Source organism: Mytilus galloprovincialis, chromosome 4 (genome assembly GCF_965363235.1).
Source record: "Mytilus galloprovincialis chromosome 4, xbMytGall1.hap1.1, whole genome shotgun sequence".
NCBI classification, from domain to species: Eukaryota; Metazoa; Mollusca; class Bivalvia; order Mytilida; family Mytilidae; genus Mytilus; species Mytilus galloprovincialis.
In genome coordinates this window covers 85074642-85086469 of record NC_134841.1, presented here as the reverse complement: position 1 = coordinate 85086469, position 11828 = coordinate 85074642, and the positions used below count along the sequence as shown (strand labels likewise).

Below are 11828 nucleotides of genomic sequence, written 5' to 3'. Positions count from 1 at the left end.
GCCTTCACACAATAGTATAATTAGTAATTTTATTGTACACATTTTCGTATCACATGTTAAAATTTAATCAGAATTATCAAATTTATTGGATTATCTGCAAAATTTTATGTTTGATGTTTTTGTAGTAGATTCTAATCGCATTTTGTCTACAATGTATTTTTAAATTGATTAAATTGATGAAAAGATTCAAATTAAAGTTTATTGAAAAGAAACATTGATTTTTTAAAAAGATTTAGTAAATTAAATAATTTCTCTATTGTATATCAATTTTCAAATTACACCCAAATAGTTTCGTTCCACCCTTTGTTAGGTAATAAGTATAATGAGTATATTGTTCTTGCAGTCTTCATAATAGTGTAATGCACTTAAAACCATTGATACTGAACGCCCATTTTTTTCAAATTTTATTTCATAATATTACATAGTGAACCGTTATCTAAGGAAAGACACCATGCCACAAGTTGATCAATCGGAAGAAATTCTCCCCATCAGAAGCTAATCATTAATCAAGTTCATATAGAACAGAAAGTACAAAAACAAATTCTGACAAGGACAATTTTCACAATCTCTATCAACCCTACACGGAGTGATTTAAACCCTGTTATAATGGCTTATAAAATTATAACAAAAAAGGTTATGTAGTTTTTCTCATTTGAATTGTGTAGCATTTTTTATTTCCGGACCATTTACAGAAGACTATGCGTTGTGGGTTTTGCTCATTATTGATGGCCGTACGGTGACATATAGTTGTTAATTTCTATGTCATTTAGTCTTTTTTTGGGAGCTCAGTTGTCATATTGGCAATCATACCACATCTTCAGTATTATTATATATTCCTTGTAATGTTTTTGTTTTTAGAAGATTCTGGTAGCTGGTGTTGCCCATCTTGCACTTTTGATGGTTCCTGTTAACCTTTTTTTTCGATTGTGATAGTATGGAGAATTTTAACATTGTATCTTTATAAATTTTAAACATACGCGGTTCATCCCGTCGATCGCTAGAGTAATCTGGACGTACAAAACAGTTGAACGTCTCTAAATACGAGCAATATTTTAAAGTCAATAGAAAAAAGTTTTCATGCATTTTATAGAAAATATAAGATAAAATAGCGCGAAATTAAAACGCAAATTCATTTTATAGGAACTTTATACAAAAAACATATAATATGCTGCCGATGGTGAATGGAGAGAGAGAAAACAAATACATTCGTCATTTGAAACCATGTTGTGTGTATGAGAGAGAGAGAGAGAGAGAGAGAGAGAGAGAGAGAGAGAGAGAGAGAGAGAGAGAGAGAGAGAGAGAGAGAGAGAGAGAGAGAGAGAGAGAGAGAGAGAGGTGTCATCATGAAAAAAATAAGTTTGCAGTAATTTGAAATAGTTGTATACATTTTGATTGCAATTAAATTTCAGACATAAAATTGCAATTAACCATATGATATATTAATCTAGGTGTGAAAGCCATAATGTATGCTTATTAATTATGTATTACAATTAAAACAATGGATATATGCTGAGGATTCCTCGAGGTAAAATATGCCACAGTTTATTATTGGTCAATTAATTAGCATTCCTGTCATAGAATATCATTATTGTCTGGGCATTATGGGTAATTCTGCAACCTGTGAGGTATAATCTTTTAACACTGACAACATATTTATAAAACGTATGCAGGTATTCATCGTAGTGTAAAACTTGACCATCACATCAATACTAGACTCTTATCGCGCAAGTATAATAAAAATAGGTATGAAATTAAGCAAGAAAACAAAACAGAAAATTACAAAATTATAAAAAATATTTATGTTTAAAAAGTATAAAACTATAGATGAAGCAAGAGCAACTGAAGTTTAAAAAAAGGAAAACTGCATGGTAACAAAATTATTTTGAATCCCGATGATTTTCGGTTCTTTTTTTATATTACGATACTAGTAAGATTTTTGGGAATAATATAACGGAGTAAGGATTCTAAACATCCTCCTTGGACGCACAATCAGTTTCCATTGGTGAAGTGCATGATTAAGACCAGGTCAAACGGACAAACTATCTGTATAAAAAGCTCAAAAGTAAAACTTTGTCAATAACTAGTATGTATGGAATACAGAAAAAAATGTTCGTGTTTAAACTGGTCAACCCTTCAATACTTATGCTTAAATACCCGTATTTTTTTTTCAAAATTACTTACTATGTTAAGTTTAATCTCATCATAGAAGAATACCCATCAAATAGGATTAATGAGTGTGCTACTATTTTAGCAGATAAAGATAAACCTAAGTTGGATTACACTTAGCTCTATTTTGTTGTTATAGTTGATCAAATAAGATTGTAATTTTAAAGACAAGGTGCTAACTTGTATATCGAGTACTCCTTTCTGTAGCTACATTCTTTGTAAACGAGGATTAACAAGTTTGGCCATACTCAAAGGCGATAATGAAAGAATTCATTGTAAAAGTGTCAATCTTCTTATAAACAACAATTTAATTTCAGAAACACGCTTTATTTACTTAGGCTAGTCTCTGTCTTAAAATTCATAACTCTATGTACATACGTAATTGGGTGATATTTGATATTTTTATGAAAGTTTGTATGCATGCAACTCACTGAACTGCATTCAAAATCAAAATCAATACCGTCAGAGACCAACAGGCGCGCACTGCATTTGCGCCAATTTAAAAAAAAATCAAATCTTTCATTTGCGCCACAAGGTTTTGTTTCATTTGAGCAAAAATATAACAACTTTATTTGCGCCATTTCACAGGTAATACAGGCAACATATAACGGAAAAGTTAAATATTCATTGTTGTATAGTGAATGAGATTTGTTTCTACAGTATTTCTCCTGGGTAGTTGTTCATACTCATTTCTAATACAAAACTGAGGTTTAGAATTATAAAGTGTTCAAATGTTTGAGGTGTATAGATGGACATTGTAAGTTCAGGGATAGAGGAAACAAGTTTGTATTTTTTATGATCACACATACGTTTAGGTGTACCATAAAACTTGCAAAGCAAGAATAAAACTGATACGACCAAAATTATAACTTTACTTTTCATTTTCTACATTTTAATCAGACAAAGATGACGTCACAAACATAAATACAAAATACTGATAAAAGGGGAACAACTCTCTCTCACATACAGAAACATAATCTGACCATACATACTGATATATAACATCCCGCCCCCAAAACAAAAATTTACTAAATTTTTACAATGGTCAATATGTTTATGTGTTATAAAAAAAAATACAGTATATAATAATTTCCAAAATTGAAAGTTTACATGAATAAAGTTAATCTCTCGACACTCTAGTAACCATTTTAAAACAAACGTATCAACGCTGCAAAACCGAAAGTCTGGCATCTCGGACTCCTCCCTCGGATGACCTTATGCACGCATTACTCTCACACAAACAATTACAGTGATACACACACATTAATGGCATTTCCTACTAGACAAGCTGATATCATTATAAAAAGCTGAATACACATTTGATAATATCATCAGAGACCTTAAACTCTTAAATTTAATAAGGTTTTATTTATGATAAATATCACACCGCTAAATGATAAACACGTTCACATTAGCTTAAATTCGAAGTAAACAAATAACGTAGATCAAAATTAACATGAAAAGTATCTGGATTCATAAAATCAACATATATAGTTAAAGATAAAATGTTCTTGTACAGAATAAATTCATCAGGGTTTCTTTAAAATATGTCTTCTTGGAACTCTTTAAAACCATGGCGATACAGTTACTCGAGTACAGTTATCACCAAAATGCAGTAAATCTAATTACGTTTTATAACAGTTAATGTAGGTTACGGCGGAATGGACACAACAGCAATACAGTCAACATTACGCATTACACATCACACGTGTAGTTCAACGCGTTAATCTGGGTCAACATCAATAAACAGTAAAATTGGCTCTTCTGGTGAAATCGGAACTTGAGTATGGATGGCGATACAGTTATCACCGATACAAATTGAATAATGTCAAATGAAAATAGCATATAATAAATGTATAAACAGGATCCAAAAGAATGTTACAGAAATAAAATGCATGATCATGATGCAATGAGATAAATCTCACGTGCTTCAGGTTTAAAACGGGATACAGGTAGTCGACATTCATCACAAATCACAAAGACAGTACGTATACAAGACGAGACATGGTCTGTTCTTCCTTCCAAAAAATCAATTTAAATGTTGGTACTATAATAAAAGTTCGGCTTAATTTTTAAAATCAATAAAAAGTTATCAGCATCATGGCGGAATAACAGGATCCATCAGGAACAATCGGTCAACTTCTTAACGGTAAAAATATCCAAAATCCAATGAAAAATTAAAATCCAAAATATGTATAAATCATTATTCACGATCGTTTAGGTCACTCCACCATATTACAGACTAGGGGAATAGCTCTGGTAGCATGGATGGAGACGATAACATACGGACACATAAAAAGGCACAGCTTTCATTTTCTACATTTTAATCAGACAAAGATGACGTCACAAACATAAATACAAAATACTGATAAAAGGGGAACAACTCTCTCTCACATACAGAAACATAATCTGACCACACGGGGGGGTCTCAACATGGGATTTTGGGTACAGGTGTGCAGCTGGGATTTTAAAAACACCCCCCATTCATATATTGAATAATTGTGAAATCCCTACCTATACATATATTTCACAGCGAAATCATAACCCATTCATATATTTATCACCCATTGATATATCACAATCGGTCAATTACTACCTATTGATATATTTCCTCGGTAAAATTGCACCCCATTGATATATTTGACGGATCAAAAAAGGGACCCATTCCAGCGGCACATATGTATATACCTTTATAAAGGAAGAGACCCCCCCGTGTCTGACCATACATACTGATATATAACAGTCGTGTATAATGCTTTAAGTTAAAACTGTCTCGCAATTTTAGTACTTTTAAAATATGTTCAAAGTAACAGAACTGTGTTTCAACGAAGTTTTAACATACTTTGTATGGTTTTATGATGACTGATTTGTAATGATTGTGTTTTGTTATATAGAAACGAAAACTGTCTTTATCATTAAAAGTCTTTTTTTAAAAAAAAAACAGTTTTTATACTATTTACCTGTGTATACCTGTATTATTGGCGCAAATGAAATATGGTTTGTGTCGTAAATGAAAGATTTTTTGGCGCAAATGAAATGCCAATTGACCCAAAAGCAAAGCACCGACCAACAGTGCACCAGAAGAGGTTTGAACCCAGTTGTTGTAATACCATAAAAAGGCTTGCTGTAAAATCGCATGTTTGTTTAAATACCCATCAAACTTCAATGTTGTAGAATGCAAGCACGGATCCGGTAACTCCTAGATGTTCAGATGCAACTAAACAATCTCTAAATAGTAACAAAATTAAAACAAACCTTAACGTCCGCCTAAGTAAATACTTATCTTACAATCGCAAGATAGACTTTCTATAAGAAAGTAAATCTTAAACGCCGTTCAATGCACACACACTCCTTGGTCTACTGTAAAACTACAATAGCATGCAGCGTTCATTTAGGCCTTTACGATTTGCAATGATGTAGAACAAACCAATAGTACAAACATAAATTTACCGATGTCCTTTTTTGTATAAAATTATGATCCGTGCAATAATCTCAAAGGTACAGTTAACTATAACTCAAATTCAATGATAGAAGCTGTGATAATCAAGCGACCAGCATTACAAGTATGTTAAAGTGAGCGAGACCAATACATGTAGAGAACAATAGGAATGGGGGAAATTATAAGACTGTAAATTCGTGCACGTATGGTTCTCTACATTTACTCCTGCTTCATACGTTAATTAAACCTGACAACAGTGATTTAGCAAAGTGTGCTGAAAGTGGCATCGAACAAAAACAACATCCTACAAAAAAAAACCACTTAAAAAAAGCAAAAGGACATGTTTCTGGCTTTAAATAACCTTTTTCGACGAATTTACAATCAATTTATAACAACTACTATGGACATTTGTTAATTTGGAACTCGGCAAGAAATTTTCGCGATATATTCGTGCCAACAAACCAATAGTATATACATAAAGTTACCGATGTCCTTTTTTGTATAATAGAATGAAATTCATAACAGTGTAGCTATGGCCATTCATTGACTGGGGAAAATTAGGTGAACGTTCGTCTGTAATGCCCACTGCTCACGACGTACTAACTTATCATAGAAATTTAAACTGTGAGGTCACCAAAGGTTCTAAACGCCTAAATAAAATAATTAAAAATACTAATCAGGAATAACCTTTGTAATTTGAAAATAAATAAAAATGGCCTTCAACACGGAGTTTTTGCTCACACTGAACAGCAAGCTATAAAGGTTGAATACTTAAAATTCTTTACTTGATTTTTTGTTATGGTTTGACCATCAATTTTCCTAATATGATATCGCACGTTCTTTCAGATTATATTTTTTACTTAATTGGCTTTAAAAGTTACAATGCATGATGTTGTCTGTTTATGTAGTTCATATGTGTTTTTCGTTTCTCGTTGGTTTTCCCGTTTGAATGGTTTTACACTAGTAGTTTTGGGGCCCTCTATAACTTGCTGTTCGGTGTGAGCCAAGGCTCCGTGTTGCAGGTCGTACCTTGACCTATAATGGTTTACTTTTATGAATTATTACTTGGGAGGAGAGTTGTCTCATTGGCACTCATACCACATCTTCCTATATCTATCTATATCTATACATTTTTTTTCAACAAAAGAATACATCACAAGAATATAAGTTTTGTAAGAAACGTGAGAAATTGTGTTGGACTTGAAGATAAGGCAAAGTGACAAATATCTGAAAGAATGAATCGTTTTATGGTATTAAACAAAGAAATCAAATGATTTTTTAATTATCCAGAACTCTTCACAAACAAAACCCACATGTATACGCATTGAATAAATAGTAGGCCATTCTTAAATGATCACACCGTAGAAGTAGTTGTGCTCTTTATCAATGAGATATTTTGTGAATTAACCCCATCAACTTAATAGTTTTTTTTACAATGGATAAACCTATTTTATTTATTATTTTTAAATAATATCATCTCTGAACATTATTATTCTTATAAATGACACGGTTATATGTGATGATTATAATAAATATTTAAAACAAATTCCTTTCAAGCTTTGTAAAAAGAAAGTTTCATTTTATGTATCGGAATGTGTAACAAGTGAATATTTCAATCCCCACTGGAAGGCCTCTGACAGACTGGGTGAGCATAAAATAATAGCCGTTGACAAACAAGTTACAACCTACAAACGTTTTACTGTCGACCACACTGTTATGCAATTAATTCTATTATGATCCGTGCAATTTAGGCAGAGTTAACAAAATCAACTACTATGGACATTTGTTAATTAGGAACTCGTCAAAAAATTTTCGCGATATATTCGTGCCAATGTATTTTATCCACCATGACAACATATATACATCACATTTAGAATACTAAGGTTGGAAAGTGCGACGAGCGAAACAGTCTCTTGTCTCTGAAAAAAATTACCTCTAAACTTAAACGAAACATAAGTTGTTTATAGGTATATAGATATTTTTTTCATAGACAAGTGCCCGGCCGTGGAGTGAAGCCAAGACTTGTATGCTTAGAATATAACTTTTCGCGTTATCGTGAGAGTAAGGCTCTTTCAAAGCAGCTGCTATAGTAGTAACGTTTGTCAAATAGCATTTATTCAAAACAGAAAAACATATGCATGCTGACGGAGTTCATTGAACGACTGAAAATATAAGTGTTATAATATGAATTGACTTGTATTTCGTTGACCTTTATAAGTATTTTTACTCTTTACAACCATGTTGTTTTCTTATTTCATAACTTTATTTCTTTAAGTAGCATGCTCATAAAACTATGAATAAACATAGATAAAATTAATTTAGTGCATATAACACCTTTTTTAATGCCATTTATAGCCAAAATCCACATTCGAGACTCTATATATGAAAGACTTGTATATATCTCAATTGCACGTAAAAAAACTTCAACGGTCTAAGTAATTTGTTGTGGTATTCTATAAGCAGACGACGGGGAGGGCTTGTATTGCCCAGTTTTAAGTTTCTACGAAGTGTTATGTCAACTTTTTGGACTTTTCGTCGTCTTTCGTTTGTTTGTCTTGGCGTTTTTTCCACTGTTTTTGAATCCCCTCTTGGTATCGTTCACCTTTTTTATATAAACAAATTAGGCAGATAAATATAAGACCTGTTTACTTTATAAAATATAATTAATGTCCTTTTGACACCAGTTTGACAAAATCAGTTCACCAGCAAACATTTGATATCCAAGATACAGATACTGATTTAGGATATTCTTTGAGTGCTCTGCGTTTCGTCGGATGTACCTTTGTGTACCTAAACAATAAAAGGAATATTTTAATCTTAATAATTGTAGAATATAACTATATTATTTTCGTATCACACTCCGTGCATTGTGATTCAAGAAATATCTATGTCATGCGAGAAATAGATAACAAACCATAACTATTAGAGAACATTTATTAGTTGCCACATGTGTGAAGGCTTTGTTTTACATTAAACATTTCAGTAACTGCGAGAACTCTTAGATCGGTACTCTTTCGTCTATATGCAAATCTGATGAGTCAAGACATTTCCAACTTATAGTTAGTCTGTTAACTTATTATGTTGTGCTGTATAACAACTATGAATCTTATGCGACTTTTGGGTAAGTAGACATATTTGAAAACTCGCTGCTAGCTTGAGTCTAGTTCCTGATGCCATATCAAAAACGCAAGCTATACAATCAGTTGTGTCGATTATGATCAGATTTTGATTTAATATATTGAAATTGTTAACATCAGCTGTTCGACACTTCCGTTCTAAATGATGTAATTTTTCCCGAAAAACCCGCAATAGAATGATAGAATCAGAACCGAAGTTTTTTTAGTAGAAATATCAGTTGAGGTATCAACTGAAACTGACATTATTTGATAAAAAAAATGCCGTTTTACGTAATATTTTAGCAACATTAAATATATGCCAAGACCTTACCCCGAAAAAGGTAGTTTACACACATAAACATAATTATTTGATAAGGTCTTGACTCAAATTAAGATATTAATGCCTAGTAATATTTGCCACTGGAAGTTAAACATGACTTGTGCAGAATGACATCAGGAAATACTTAAAATGTTCTACATCAATAGAAAACTTACTGAAGATTTTTGAAAAAGTACAAGTAACCGTTCTTGTATGTAATGGCGCCTGACCCTTCCGGAACTCCCCTCCAGTATTTGCTTATTCGAAGTCGGTGTCTAGTTCGTACATTATCGTTCCAAAAACTCCATTCCCAATAGAAAGATTCCTGAAGTTTAAAGCATAAAGAATGGGTATTTATGTTTATGTCAAAAATTGAGAAAAATAGCATGAAGTTTCTCCGTATTTTGTATATAAGCTTATTGTAATAGCTTGAATTACTATAGTATGAATATAACACCTCCACTCAGTGTAGATATAAAATATGTGTCTCTTTGTATGTTTTTTTTGTGTATTTGTATTCTGTAAATGTCAGCTGGTATCATTCCTGTTTTGGAATTTACACCAATAAAATTATTTGATTTGATTTGATTTGATTTATAATTGCACGAATACGTAATAAAAAGATTAATAGCCATGATAGATAGGTATTCAACATTGTATGTATTTCAGTATATGAATGAATACGCCATGCAGTTGTGATAATGTGGATGAAAATTTTAACCGCCATATAGCTTTGACAGCATAAATTCTTTAAAATATATAATACACAAATACGTGAAACTATCCTTGGAGCCTAATTTGCAACTGAAAAATACATTTTGTGAAAATGAAATGATTTGAAGGGATTCTAAGGGGAAATAACTCTAGATTTGAAAACTAACACCAAATAAGAAAAGTCTTTCCTTTCTACCCCAGTTTGGTATCATTACAGCAGCTTTTGGTGGTCCGTGTTTCCTATGGAATGGAACCTCTGTCTTGGAAACGGAAGATGGGTTATCAACATCACATTTCCATAATATATCATCTAAAATACACAATGCAGTTACAATTGCCGCATTTGCAGTATTATTTGTAGCATTTGCTATATCTATTATAGAATTTGCGGTATTTAATATAACATTTGAAACACAATATAATTTTGAGCCTAATGATACGCCATATATGTGTGGGATGTATAAATACCAAGACACGTCGGTCCGATAAAATTGGTATGTAAAATCATACGACTTATAAAGGGAGTATGCAAAGCTCTCTGTGTGTTGAAAAGGCTTGCTACAAATCGTTGAGGGGTACGCAGATGTCTTGCTTAAAGAAAAAAAAAATGCTGTACTTATCCAAAAACACCTTATCCAGAGGCTGTTTAAATTTCCCGTTGACCACCTATTCATCTTCTACCCATTGAATGTATTGCTGCCCCGAGTGTTCTTGTCCAGCATATGCATGAAGTATCATTAGCTACATGACTTTTATAAACAACAATCAATCAATAAATACTTCCATTTCCTATTTCTATTCTTAATTTTATTCCACACCTTGGTTGTATATTTAGCAAATTTAGAAAGTATTGCTATATTGCTATTTTATATTTTAATTGGTTGTTGCTTACTGGTATTTTTACTGGCAAATGTTTCGTGCATAACTGTGACAGATCTTTTATATAGAATTTAATGGTATTAACAGTAAAAAATATATTATTTTACTGCTAAAAAAAATCCACTATTGTAAGCAAATTGTATTCACCTTTGAAAAAATAATATTTCTTTTCGTTTGGTACGTATACTGCAGCATCGACATGGGATTGGACACCTTGACAAAAGTTCGACAGGGAATGGACTTTGATCTGATCCGTATGTCCATTTCCAGTTTGGTTTAATGGAACAGTTAAGTTATTGCTGACAATATACTCCTGACTACTGCCATCTTACATAAAATAAACATAACATAAAAATGAAAATAAAAAATATGATAATCTAATACTAATTATAATTAATCAGAACACATTGTTATATATAATTCTAAAACGATAAAACAATTGTTATTTCTACTTTCATTCTTTGCTTTTATGACTATGGTATTTATGATATGTTGAGGACATATTTTACACGTGCTTTTGGTGGTTCGGCAATGCCACTGCACAATATTGTGTGTGTTGGAGTCATATTTTCCAAAAATAAGATACCGACCTTTGCAGGAGGTAAAATTAGTATAAACCTGAGTTACACATTTTGAATCACTAAAACATACCACTTACAACTCTAAAACTCTTTAAAACGTTTTACATATTTGAAGAGGCCAATTATGGAAAATAAATTAGTTTAAAGTGATTTATAAAATGTTATTTATCGATATCAAGACATAAAATTTACAACTCAATATATTCTTCAAAAGAAATCTGAAAGTAATATTTAACATTTTACCAACGATGATATCATCAATGTTTCCACATAGTTCCGGTGTCTTTGTCCTATAATGTGCCCGAAGGACGTGCTTCCTACGCATGATTTTCTTCATATACTTTAAATATCTTATATTATGACTTTTCTTCTTTAAACCTGAAAATAATATAAGGAGTTTTTTGCTGAAATTCAAAACAACATATTTTTAAGTTTCCAATAATGAAGAATTATACATCAACATGTTATCGTTTTTTGTATTATCATGTATGGAATAACATTTGCGAGAGAAATATGCATAAATAATTTGAATGCACTCAACAATGAAAATTTTTCTTCTGAAATATATACAATTGAAGTTGAAATAAAACGCATTTGATAATTAGTTGTGTATA

At 31.7% G+C, this 11828-nt stretch overlaps 1 long non-coding RNA gene across 1 annotated transcript; it reads right to left on the bottom strand.

Moving 5' to 3' along the window:
• Positions 1-8284: 8284 nt before the first annotated feature.
• LOC143070802 (uncharacterized) lies at positions 8285-10953 on the bottom strand. Its single transcript, XR_012976711.1, has 4 exons — positions 10781-10953; positions 9922-10064; positions 9217-9365; positions 8285-8395 (listed from the first exon to the last, which is right to left on the bottom strand). It is a non-coding gene; the product is annotated as an uncharacterized LOC143070802 (long non-coding RNA).
• Between the last annotated feature and the right edge of the window lie 875 nt (positions 10954-11828).